The sequence below is a fragment of the Lepisma saccharinum genome, chromosome 7 (assembly GCF_977018435.1).
Source record: "Lepisma saccharinum chromosome 7, izLepSacc3.1, whole genome shotgun sequence".
In the NCBI taxonomy this organism is placed as follows: Eukaryota; Metazoa; Arthropoda; class Insecta; order Zygentoma; family Lepismatidae; genus Lepisma; species Lepisma saccharinum.
The window spans coordinates 87,016,185-87,028,886 of record NC_139235.1 but is presented as its reverse complement, the minus strand read 5'-3'; the positions used below and the strand labels follow the sequence as shown (position 1 = coordinate 87,028,886).

Below are 12,702 nucleotides of genomic sequence, written 5' to 3'. Positions count from 1 at the left end.
TTGGCAGATGATATGATTAAATTGATGAAGGGACATACACAATAACACCCATGCCCAGGCCGGGATTCGAACCCGGGAAACCTGACGTGTAGCGCACTGTATTAACCACTCCGCCACGAATATAGGCAAAAAGGCCTATGGAGAACTCATGTGTACAAGGTGCATGATTTGGTGATGACAGGTGGAAGGTTAACAATTAACCAGATTGAAAAGATATTAGACATTCCAAAAACAACAATGCATCGCATTTGGAGTTGGGAAATGTTTCTGCACGTTGTGTGCCGAAACTTTTGACTGAAGGTCAACAGGAAATGGGGAAATGGATTTCCAGCCAATCGAGTAGATTTCCAGTCCAGCAAGTCACCCCCGCTGGGTTCCAATTGATCTAAAAACACCCCACACAAAGTCTAGGATTCGAGCGACATTTTCCGGTCCTGCCCCACGCATTTTTATTTTATCCATAAGGATAACATATCTACAGGGTGGTCACAAAGTGGGCGTACCCCCTTTAATTTCGACAATACGATGGTAATAGTTGGATTACTTGATATGAACACATACCTGTGTCATTGATTAACCACCTCTGGGACTTCTTGGAGGCCATTCAGAACGTTATTGACGAAAAAGGTCTAATTCACACTTGCATCGCGAAGTGTGCCACAATATGGCGCAGAGTTCGGCCGTGCTACGAAAAAGACGGTCTCCATACCAATGTTCCAGTCAAGCATTCAACCATAACCACCAAGTGTCGAAAATACAGGGGAGGGGGGGGGGGTACGCCCACTTTGTGATATCCTAGAATGTAGGCATCCCGCCAGACCTGCTCTATGACCTTCAAAGGATGCACGTTAATTATGTTTAAAACTTGAGATCATAGATATGCAGTATGTACTTGACACCCACAACTATTGTTCCCCCTGAGCCTAACCTGTTTCTATCATGACCATTTGCACTAAGCATAACTTCTGTACCAGGTGGATTGATCTAAATCAGGTGATTGTTTAAAAAAATCACTGATTTAAATCGCTTTAAGTAAATAATTTATAGAATAATGTACATAAGGATTTTGTAAATATCAGAATCACTTTTGATGAAAGTACATTAACCTCGTAATCATTTAATAGTGTTTATTAAGCTCTAAGAAAGAAAAGGAAAGCAAACAAGATATATGTACTGATGGGGTGAAGCTCACACGAAAGGAAATGTAATTTGTAAACTGCGAACACACTTAAATTCTCTTGATTTAAAATTCAATAATTTTTATAAGGAAAATAGCAAACATTTTGTGTAGAAAATATACAAAACACTGATGTTGAACCGTAAATAGTGTTATTATGATTAAACTGTAAATAAACATAGTAATTGATATTTTTCAAAGTATAGTTTTAAAAAAATTACCAAAATTCAGCTACAAAAATATTTTATGTTACAATTATAGAACACATCCAGAATGTTTTATTTTCATTGGTACAAAATTTACTGAAATTATGTATTATAGTATCATTAACACACTCAACAAACATTTCCATAGTAGGTTCATCTATAGAGTATCAGGAATAGAAAAATGTATATTTTTTATTTGCTTTAATCAAACTGTTCAAATATTTTACAGGGCCGTTTTCTATAAAAAGCCTTTCTGTATAGGATAAAAAAAACAAAAACAAAAACATATCTATATGCATGGTGCCAAACACCATTCAAGCAATTTTAAGCGTGTTTTGTTTTTTTAAGAAATCGATTCACATAAAAAAATAATCAAATATTATTTTTTAAATAAAAATAACGATTTTTATATAGAATACTGCCTTTATGAGTACTTGCCTAACAATCAGCACCCAATGGGAGTTGACTTGCTAAATTCTTACAATTTGGAAATTTTGGACCAGGGGATTCATCACATTACCCCCGAGTCCAAGCAACAGTCAACGCAGTGGAATAACTCCAGTTCTCCCTCCCTTCCAAAGAAGGTGACGGTGTGTGTTTTCTTTTATTTCTGAGAGTGCACTGCTTCTAGATTTCCTTAAAATGACCACACTTTGAAAGAGGAATACTATGCTAACCTTGTAAAACAACTGCGATGGGCTATCAAGAATAAGAGCAGAAGGAAGTTGCCGAAAAGGGTTCTGTTTCATCAGGAGAATGCTCCCATAAAAAAAAGGCCTCAGAAAGATCGCTTCGCGGGCTTGCAGCAGACGACAATATGGGTGTGTGTCTGCGAGAACCAATCATGTCCGCGAATGAGCGAGCCCAGTTGCCACAGCTACCTCGCTGCACCCTTCTGGAAGGGTGAGTGACCTCTGCCTCTTGCTACCTCGGCCTGTTCGTTCGGCTAAGGAGCAGACGACACGAGAGTATCGGCAACAGTGTACGAGCGACGTCTGCTGTTAGCCCGCGAAACGCTCTTTCTAAGGCCTCATGCAGTATAGTAACAGGTCTCTCGTTACCATGGCTGCTAATCATGAGTTCCAATTCAGGGTTGTTACGATATTTTGATTATGAAATTCCCTGACATTTCCAGGTTTTCCAGTCCAAAAATGATTTTTTTCCGGACATGTTTATCATCATGATTTTTGCTTTGGAACCTTGTGTTTTTCGATTAAATATATAATCCATTAATTATTATGAATATTCACTTTCACAACTTTCTTGTAGCAAATTTCATTCTACACGCACAAAAATTCGAAGAGTAAAATGTAAAATTACAATCTGCATCAAATGTATTGGGTCTACAATTACGTGCATCTAGCCTTCAGGCTAAGGTAACAGAGGTACATTATTTCACCATAACAGATCTCCATAATATAAAAATAGAGAAAGTTCATAAACTATACACAATTTTTCATTTTCTGGCAGAATTATAGTTTAGAAAATGCTGCTTTTGTGCTTACGTACATTTATGAGTACACAGCATCTGAAGACATTTTTGTTGCATAGAGGAATTCTATAGGAAATGCCAAAAGACTAAGGTCTATAAGATAATAGACTATAACCTCATCTTCACCAACCTTTATTACGATCATATTGTCAGTGTACTTTAGTTATCAATCAGATATCTGGACTGCAAGTTTTACTTTGATATTCTTTCTAAAACCTAGTATTATAAAAGTGAACATTTATTACAGAAATTCGAAGGAATTTGCATAACACTGAGAATCATAAGAACGAAAGAAACAAGTTTCTAAACTGAATCCTTTTGGGAGTGGAATCACAAGAACCCAATCCAGAAGTGGAAGTGAACTGCTTATTCATTTTGCAACTTTTTCTCTTGCAGACTCCAAAAATGTACGTAAATGCCAGACGATCTGCAAAACTACCTGGCATTTCCCTGATAAGTCAAATTCCTTGAGATATCCCTGTTTTCTAGGTTTTCCAGACGCGTAGCAACCCTGAAATTGGTGCCGAACCTCCCCTATTCACCCGATGTGGCCTTCCTCAGATTTCATTCCAAAGCTTAAAAAGAGTATCTGTCTGGCACTCATTTCAAGTCAGATGATGACGTCATAGATGCTGTCATCTCATATTTTAACACCCATCATAAACCTTCGCTGAGGATCTAAATGCATTGGAGGAAGTGCGTGCAACTAAGTGAGGAATACGTTAAAAATGAAGCAAAGCTTGTTTGCCTCGTGCACATGGCCCGGCCACGAACTTTTGGTCAAGCCTCGTATAATCATTGTTGTTTCGTAAAGGTTAGAGATGTTCTAATTATAATTAAATTACATTGTTCTGATAATACATGTGGAAGAAAGAATATCACGCTCATTCGGCAATTTCAGTCCATTTGCATTAAGTCTCCTAGGATTTAGATAATTAGTCGGGGGACGGAATTTTGGTGTCGTGGTTCGGATTCTTTGTAAAACTATAGATGTAGCTCCAACTAGTGTATGTGCCCAAAAAAGACTTTAATACAAATAAAAATAAGTTTTCTAAACTTAGCCAGCGTAAAATGATTTACGTAAATTTAGCATAAAAGAGGAGGATGTAGTACCCTGTTGGGGGGAGTACGTCTTAGGATTTGAGGGGGAGGAAATGGACACATTAGTTTATACGTAATGAACTTCACACACTCTGTTCGGGAGAGTTTATTCCATTGGCGAGGTGCATCAAAATACAACTGATTCATTAAAGCTAAGCGCTCCTGGAATTATAGGTTTACAATGAATCAATGTAATTTGGTTTAAATACAAGACAACAGATGTTTCTCTAAAGTTTAACCCCTCACTTTATTACAAAAAGAGACTCCCTCATGTGAATATGTGCTATAATTGCAAATGATGAAGTACAATCCCCCACGGGGTATCGGAACCAAAACTACTGGATTACGAGATAATCTGCGAGATTTTATGATCATGAAATCCCAGGCACTAAAAGGCAACGTCCAAATTAATACCACAATGAACTGTATTGTAAACGTTTAGCACTTCACACTAGCAATATTTCAAAGTTTACCCTGCTGCTTATGCAACCCATAAATGAGTAGTGTATTACTGGAAGCCTACAATAAGGGGTTTTATTCCAATAAAAAAATAGTATGGTCCCTTTTATAGGTATTTTCTCCTAGTATGAGTTGGAAAAGATTTTTTCAAGCAATATATGAACAACTGAAATATCCTATTTGAGATATCGTAAAATATGGGGAAGTATACAGCTCTACATATTCTAGATCTCGGCCATAGTTGGGACGACGCGATCAGTATCAGGCCCGGCCGCCCTTACCCCCAAGTTTGCCTCCAGGTAGCCATTTACGAGGCTGGGTGGACCTCAGAGCCGCACAGAAACAAGGAAATGCTGGCAAAATCCTGGTCCAGATCACTTTGCCCGGGATTTCAACCCAGGTCTTCCGCATAGTAGCCAGATGCTACAGCGTAATGAAGCTTTTATCAGTCACGTAGCTATACATATTATTTTGTATCTGCTGATCCTATTACAGTCCCAGTTTGATTTTGTTCGTAAGTTTTATAGTACAGCATGGCGCACCAAATATATTATTTCACAACTTTTGTCTACGACGTGTCTTGAGATTTTCAATGTCAAGGTCATGTGACAGATATTTTTTTATATCCAAAGATAGGTTTGTTACATATCATTGGAAAGCTTGTTCCATTCCCTGTACGATAAACTTTATTTCAGTTTCCTAGTCCAAATAAGTAGAGTTCTAACACATTTAGGGTAGCTAAAGGGGCTAAAAATTGCAATTTCTGCGCACTTTGGCCTTGAATAATTATACAATTACACGACATATGGGATACTCTCAATTGTCACTGGGACTACGTTCCGTAAATAGTTTAAAATTCCCAAAATTTCATGTAAATCTGAGATGGTCAGATTGTGGGCTGTCTTGATTTCGTATGAAATGACTCCTCAATATTCTTGTGTGTTTTCAAAACTTTAACACAGCAGTGTCACGTGAATTTGAGCCAGTTGAAAATAGCCAACCATTTCATCTATTCTCCGTACGATCTAAGAATAAAGTTACTTTAAACAAGTACACATGCTTTGTTAGAAATTCTATTGGTCGATTCCGTTGTGAGCTGCTCTGCAGCCTTGGAATATAGTGCATATGGTAGTCATACCACTTAGCTAAGTTGATATAGCGAGGCAGTGGTATCGTATTTTTATGAACGGTACACATACTGTCAATGTACTTGTGAAAAAGCTCAGTTAACAAGAAGACATAAAGCTGCTTCTCACAGGTCACGTGGTTTTAATAACATCGGCTTCTATCCTCAAAGGGTGCAGTAGTAGACGGGTTTGTTCAACGCACAACGTGAACTTTCTAGCAACTAAACCTAACCTAACAATTACGCTTAGTTCTAATTATCGCTGCAAGGTTAGTGCTGTTTTTTGCAACGATTTTGTCGACGATTCGTGTGGGCATAAACAAACTAAAGTATCAATTCTCTCTTGTAAATAAATAAGTCAATATATAATTTAAGATTAAACAGTTACTTTGTTCTTACATAATATGGCGTTCTAAGTATTAAATGCATTATGTGGTAAATTATGTGCTTTTGAGACACAAACATTTCAGTTACAAGAAGATAGTGTTAATTTAGCTATGCATAGAAAACGTGCCATTGAAAGATACCAAAGCATCCATTCACAGAGATACACAAATCAAACAATAAGACATCTGTTGTGAAATGAGAAAGAATATATTCCAAACTGAACGATGTCTGTTTTTTTATGTATGGAGCGATGTAATTTTATTTGTACAATAAAATTGGAACCGTTACAATCACCACAACGAGTAAAATTACTTCTCGTAGAATATAACAATGAGCATTTCGAATCAGTGATTGCATTTGTTTCTGTAAGAGCTTACTAAATATCACTGCTTGACTTCTTAAATGTGTGGTTTAAGAGAGTGAAGGGTGTTCACTTACTAATTGTGAAAAAATATTATTTTTAATGGTTGTTTTCAGTCTATTCTGTGCAAGAACTGGACCTACAGATTTAATGTTCGTGTGCTGAAATGTACCCCAAATCTACCTTGACATGTTACAAGACGAGAGCATGAACTACCGAACCACCAGGTTATCGAGGAGGTCTTGAAACTGAGCATTTTAATAAAATCTGTGTCGCTTGAAGATTGAGTAGAGTTGTAATCCACAAGTCGAAAATTCGTAAATGACTCGCACACAATTATAAATTAACAATTCTACACAGGAACTAGGGTGTAAGATGTGGTACTAGAACGTTTATTATCCGAAGAAAAGGCAAATTTATACACAGTTTGTGTTCAATTTAACCGCTATGTAATATAATCCTGCGTGAATACCCTGTACTATATTATGGAGTCAAAATTATTGGCCCCAATGATCCGTCGATTAGTACAGAACAGTACTCCGAATCCTAAGGTTTTCTTCCGTTCCTGTCAATTACTACCATTGGTGCGCTTAATCAACAAGGGTGAGTCCCGCAACGCGACGTTTGAGCTCAGAATTTTGAATCATACTCTGACGTGATCACTTCTAGAGTATGGATTTTACCTTCTAGAAAATGTCAGGTGCGATTTAGCTTCGATTTGGCAACACTGCACCTTACTACAAGAAATATATATATTGTGGCTTTGAAATATAAGAATAGTGCCAATTCTGAAAGACATGCATGGCAAAATCTTATCGCGTTTCGTGTGTAAGGCCTGCCTCGTAATCGCTCTCGCATCTTTCTCTTTCTCGTTTCTGGCCTCGAAATAATAGATATAAAAGTGTAAAAAAGGTACGTATTGAATCAAAACAAAAGAAAATATGATTTTAGCACATTCAACATTTCTATCGTCGCGAATAGCCAAAAGTGGCAACAACGACGTAAAATAACATAATTCATTAATTAAATAGCACCTGTAACCTTTCTATAAACAATCTGACAGTCACTCTCTTGATAAACCTCAATAAGTTGGATAGTAACCCGGGTTCGATACCCGGTGGAGGCACATAGTGGTTTGTATCCCACTTTAAGCAGTAGCTCTAGTCAAGATTAGCCTTTCTGTGCATAAAGTACATTAAAAATAAACACTCCAAAGTTGTACAGTAAAAAAAATATGATTTAGACGAAGCTATCTTTAAAATTTACCAACACTCCGAAAGAGGCAAGACTTTCAAAGAGCAAGTATCGTCTAGTGTCCATTTTACAGTCAACTGTTTCGTCCTTGGTATAGTTTCGGTTATGGTTAGTGACGTACGCAGAGGAGGGGGTTATAAAGCTACAGCCCCCGCCGAAGTTGAGAAAATCAAGATTTTCTAAACAAAAGCAGTGAAGAACTTGGGATAAACCAGAGTTGTAAATGCTAACCCCCCTTTACAATGACCCCCGATTGCAATTTTTGAGTCTAAAATTCTAAATATACAAAATACCTTACTGTGTATGCGGCCCCCATAGAAAGCAGCTATACGCTATCCACTTCAACAATTCCAGCATCCCCCGAAAAGAAATCCTGTGTACGCCAGTGTTTACGGTGAAGATTTTTGGGAGTAACTCAAAATACAAAGTATGTGTATGCAGAGTGCAAAGTCATTTCTGATTTACCCAATTTCTTTACTTTTTAGTCAATTTTAAAATAAATTTCAAGACCATTTTGTAGTGCTTTAGCATGAGAATAACCAATTTTAAGCGGTAAAACTTCAAGAGAGTAAAGCTCATCCAACACTGTTCACAGTATGTGAAGAGAAATACTAAAAACTGTGTACAATATTTCCCATCAAGAAACAGGTTCAAGGGAATTTTCCCTGCCTTTCCCAGGGTTTTTTAATGTATTTTGAAATTCCCTAGGTTGATTTCCTGGCTATCGCAGGTTGCATACATTGGCGTACTCGTGGAAGGGTTCATGGGTTTATGCCCTCTCCTAAAACCATACCATCATTCCTTTAAATAAAGGATCATCTGTTACGTCAACAAGGAAAAATAGTGCATTGATTGGCAGAAAACAGGAAACGTCACTGGATGCAAGGACACACAACTGTACAATCTTTGATTAATTAACGCAAGTTCCTTGATAAATACTGCAATATTCGTGAATAATGTAAGCATGATGCCAACATGCTATGGAGGTCAGGATGCCACCTAAGTGAATCTGATCGTTTTAATCCACTTGAGAGTTATTGATCTTTCTATTCATGTAACCAGTTGGTTATTTTCAGAACAGAGCCAATTAGAACTGACACCATGAAAGGGTTTGTTTATCAACTCATTGCTCTAGGCTTTATCTGGATTTAAACTCTAACAAACAAATTAGTGGTTCTGTACATTGCTGCTACTCTTGTTGAGTAAATTTTAGTGTTATGAAAAAAGATGAGTTTATTTCTATTTCTGCTATTGAATATCGGTTTTGTGCCACTTGTGGCTAATCGCGACCATGAGGATGGTTGATGCTGTGATGAAATTCATCAAAGTTGATTGATTGATTTGCTTTATTTTACTTCGCATTTTTGCCACTTCTGGCTAATTGCGAAGATGAGGATGGGTGATGATGAAACTGACGAAGAGACGATTCCAAACAGTACCAATGACCTGGCAGGGATTCGAACCCGGAACCTCAGGCGTCGTAGGAAATTGATGAAGGGCCATTCACAAAGAAGACGCCCAAGTCGGGATTCGAATTCAAGACTTCTGGCGTCGTAGCGCGCTGTACAAAACACTACACCAGGGCCTCCGAGATGGCGCAGTGGAGGCGTTGTCGCCTTGTAATCAAGGGGTCCCAAGTTCGATACCCGGTGGAGGCACATAGTGGTTCGGATCCCACTTTAAACTGTAGGTCCAGTCCCGATTAGCCTTGCTGTGCATAAAGTGGACTTAAAACACCAAATCAATCAATCAATCAAAAAACACTACATCACGGTTAGAAAAGAGAGAGAAGGAAGAGATGTTCTATAAATCCAAGGCTTATATCCAGAAGACCCAATTATTCTAACTTTTTAAACCGAGAAAGTCGTTACATTTTACACAATAATCTGTTACAAATTCACTGCTCCTTGAGGCACGAACATATCCACCCACTAAGCTGTCTTCTTAATTGTGTTTGCTTCTCAGCCGTCCCCTTTTACAAGCACTGTAACGTTAATACTTTTCTTAATAATTTAATTCACGTTATTCTCCTTTGAAACCTTCGTGCAACAATCTTCACGTTGCTCTTTCCTATGAAAATATTGCCCATGCCCTACTTTCGCTTCGTTAATGATCGCAAACTGGTTCGACAATACGACCCAGCCATGTTTCTGAGCCTCGCATCCCGGCTGACACGAACTGCACTCGCGAGGAAATAGAATGTAGCCAATAAAAACATCATATTGTACTTTCCATCCCGGATCAAGTCGCTTGTGCCTTTCTCAAGTGGCAAAGCACGGTTTGCGTCGCGCGGAGAATACAAAAAAAAAAAAAAAAAGGAGGAAGTGAGATTGGTGCACTTCCGTTCCGTCAACAAGGACACACAAACCGTGCCCTTTCACAACCAAAAACTGGAAGTTGGGTGTGATGCCTGTCGCAATGGCTGAATCCTGCCTGCAATATTGTTACGGAGGACGGATGTATTGTTTTGCGAACGGTTATCTCGAGTTATAAAGCGTGCGCTTGCACTACCATGGTGGTGAAATAAGGTATCACCATGACATGCAAGCTTCCAGTGCACCAAGAGACTGGGGCAGAACAGCTGATTATGGGCGTGTCTGAACCATGCGAAAACGTTCTCCCTTGTTGGAAATTATAACAGTGCTAAACATATGTATTGAAAACACATATTAGGAGAAATGAAAACAAGGCACTTACCTTTAATTCGAGGTCCTTGCAGCAAACCTGCTAGTTTATAATCACTCGAAAGGTTGAACACTAAGCACGTAAACCCCAATAAAAAATGCTTGTTCCACTAATATACCACTGATACCAATCACAAGAAAGCACTTTCTTATAAGCACATATCAGCCCTGAAAACAACAGACCCGGCGCAGCCTGTTAACACGCCTGTTCCTATGCAACGTTGTTGAAAGATATTCACCATCGATAACAAGTAGTTAATTATGCTTCAACACAAGATTCACTCTATGATATAAACTTCCAGGTACCAGCAGTTAAACGCAATAAGGAAGCAAGTGGACCACTTCGGCATGCATTGTGTAATCCCAGTTTTTCAGGATTAAAATGGGGTTTGTTTACGGATGCAGATCAAACACATCACTGAAAAGGATCCTAGTCAGAATTGCACCATGCAAGCAACCTGGGGGAAAGATCAAGAAACACTTTTTTCTTCTTGCCAGGAGGCACTGAATTTCTTTTACCCCACAGTACGTAAAGATAGATTATTCCACTGGATACAAACGGCACTTAACACTAAAAAACACTGCCAATATACACTGTTGCACGACCACGATGGTGTGTTTCGCACACACTTCTACACCATGAACTGGTTTGTGCTGAAACAGAAAAAAAACTGGGGCACCGATATTCTCCTGCGGGAACTTATGAACGGTAAAGGCTCGATGCGGCAGAAAAGGTGATGTTTCGAGAACGAATTGGCATAATTTTCGAGCTACAGACGCACCACACAAATGCTGTAGTTCTGTAGGCCTACTCCCCAAACATTCAGCAGCCGTCCAGGCGCCTGTGTTACGGGAACACCTCTGCCATCTTGTGGGAAACAGAAATAGCCTTCAATGGCGGATTTGCCGAGCCGTCGTTCAATAACACAGCAGGCGAGGGTAGTCTCGACGCCAGATGTTTTAGCGGAAGCGAGATTCAGCGACGATGACACAGTTCCATACCCAGGTTCTTCAGTGTGTTTTTAATATAAACTTTCACAGAATTAAGCAACAGAAAATGCATTTTAAAGCACTTTTTCCTCTTATATTTCGTTCTGATATCAACGCGAGAGTGAAGAAAAGGGTCAAAGGTAAGGTAAATGAAAATTCAGTCACAAAAAAGACCTGGGGTCGAGATTTCACCTTTCAGAAGTGGTCGCACTGGCGGATGGGGAAAATCAATATAGTTCGCATTTCCGTCTATTTCTCACGAATGCTATTGCCTATCAGATAGAGCGCACACATCGCAACTACCTCCGGACAGCCTGCACGTATACGTCATGCTCCCTTTACATGATTCATTGTGGCCAATTTGTAGCAAAAACATTCACGCAACGTATCAGAAAAAAATTGCAACAGGATCACGTCACAGCGAGAAAAAAAACATTTCAATATTTAAATTTATCATTACACCGTTACGTTATGCGTTCAGGATTTGGACTAAGGGAAAACCTTAAGTAAGTATAAATCAGAGTGTGTGAAATGATCTGAGGTCCTTGTCAAACAGGGCAGAGAGTATAAGAGGGGAGCATTGAACTCATCAAGGTGGAAGTGGGGGTTGCAGGGGCAGATTCCCCAATACCTCTGATAATTTCTAACTGCTCGTTCTCGTGACTTTTAAACTTTTCATTTACTGCTGAATTTCAGTTAATGCCTCATCTACTAACGAATATGCGTCTGGTTATTACGCAGTACGATAATACGCGCTACATTGTAGATGCATACAAGAGGCGGCATATAGTCACTAAGGGATTTATATGGAAAACAAGTGCGTATGCAGTGGGATGCACAAGTAGGGGAAACTGGCCTAAAATGAGATACTCAGGTAAAATGACATAGTGCGTGTTTCTCGGATGTGGAGGTTTACACGCAAAGGCAATTCAGTCCTTCCGATGCACAATGTAAAAAAACTGGAACCTGTGAAATGGCTAATGTGTATGACGAATGTACTGTTGTTGGCAAGTGATTTTGTGAAAAAGTAAAAAGGTAAAGGTAAAGTGCTCCCCTGTGCATAGCACCACGCCATGAAGGCGTATATGGGGTGTGGGGGTAACGCCCCACACTTTCTTGATCCGGTCGTGAGTGGGGGTGATGTGATCAGCATCACGCCCCTGACCGCCTTTACACCCCAGGGTTTCCCCCAGGTAGCCATGTTGTTCGACGCTTTTGTGAAAAAGTAGGTGGTGAAATTTTCTCTTTTCAAGTAACGGTAAATGTATTTGCACATCTTAAACTGTACACTATCGGATTAACAATAGGGATTTCCGTGCATAGTGTTCAATAGCTTAAGCGAGAATGTGCTGTCGCGTGGAATGTTCTATAGGCGTCTGAGAAAAACACTTCATGACTTTTTTTCATGTTGTCGGGTAAAACGACACATTACTGATGAGTCTAAAATTACAGAATGTCATTTTAC

At 39.1% G+C, this 12,702-nt stretch overlaps 1 protein-coding gene across 1 annotated transcript in view; it reads right to left on the bottom strand.

The window, feature by feature from the left end:
* Positions 1–11,138, bottom strand: part of rho-5 (rhomboid-5) — a 670,560-nt gene extending 659,422 nt beyond the window's left edge. Inside the window, exon 1 of the mRNA XM_083125574.1 lies at positions 10,261–11,138. The gene's annotated coding sequence lies outside the window, so the exon portion shown is untranslated. The remainder of the gene's footprint in view (positions 1–10,260) is intronic.
* Between the last annotated feature and the right edge of the window lie 1,564 nt (positions 11,139–12,702).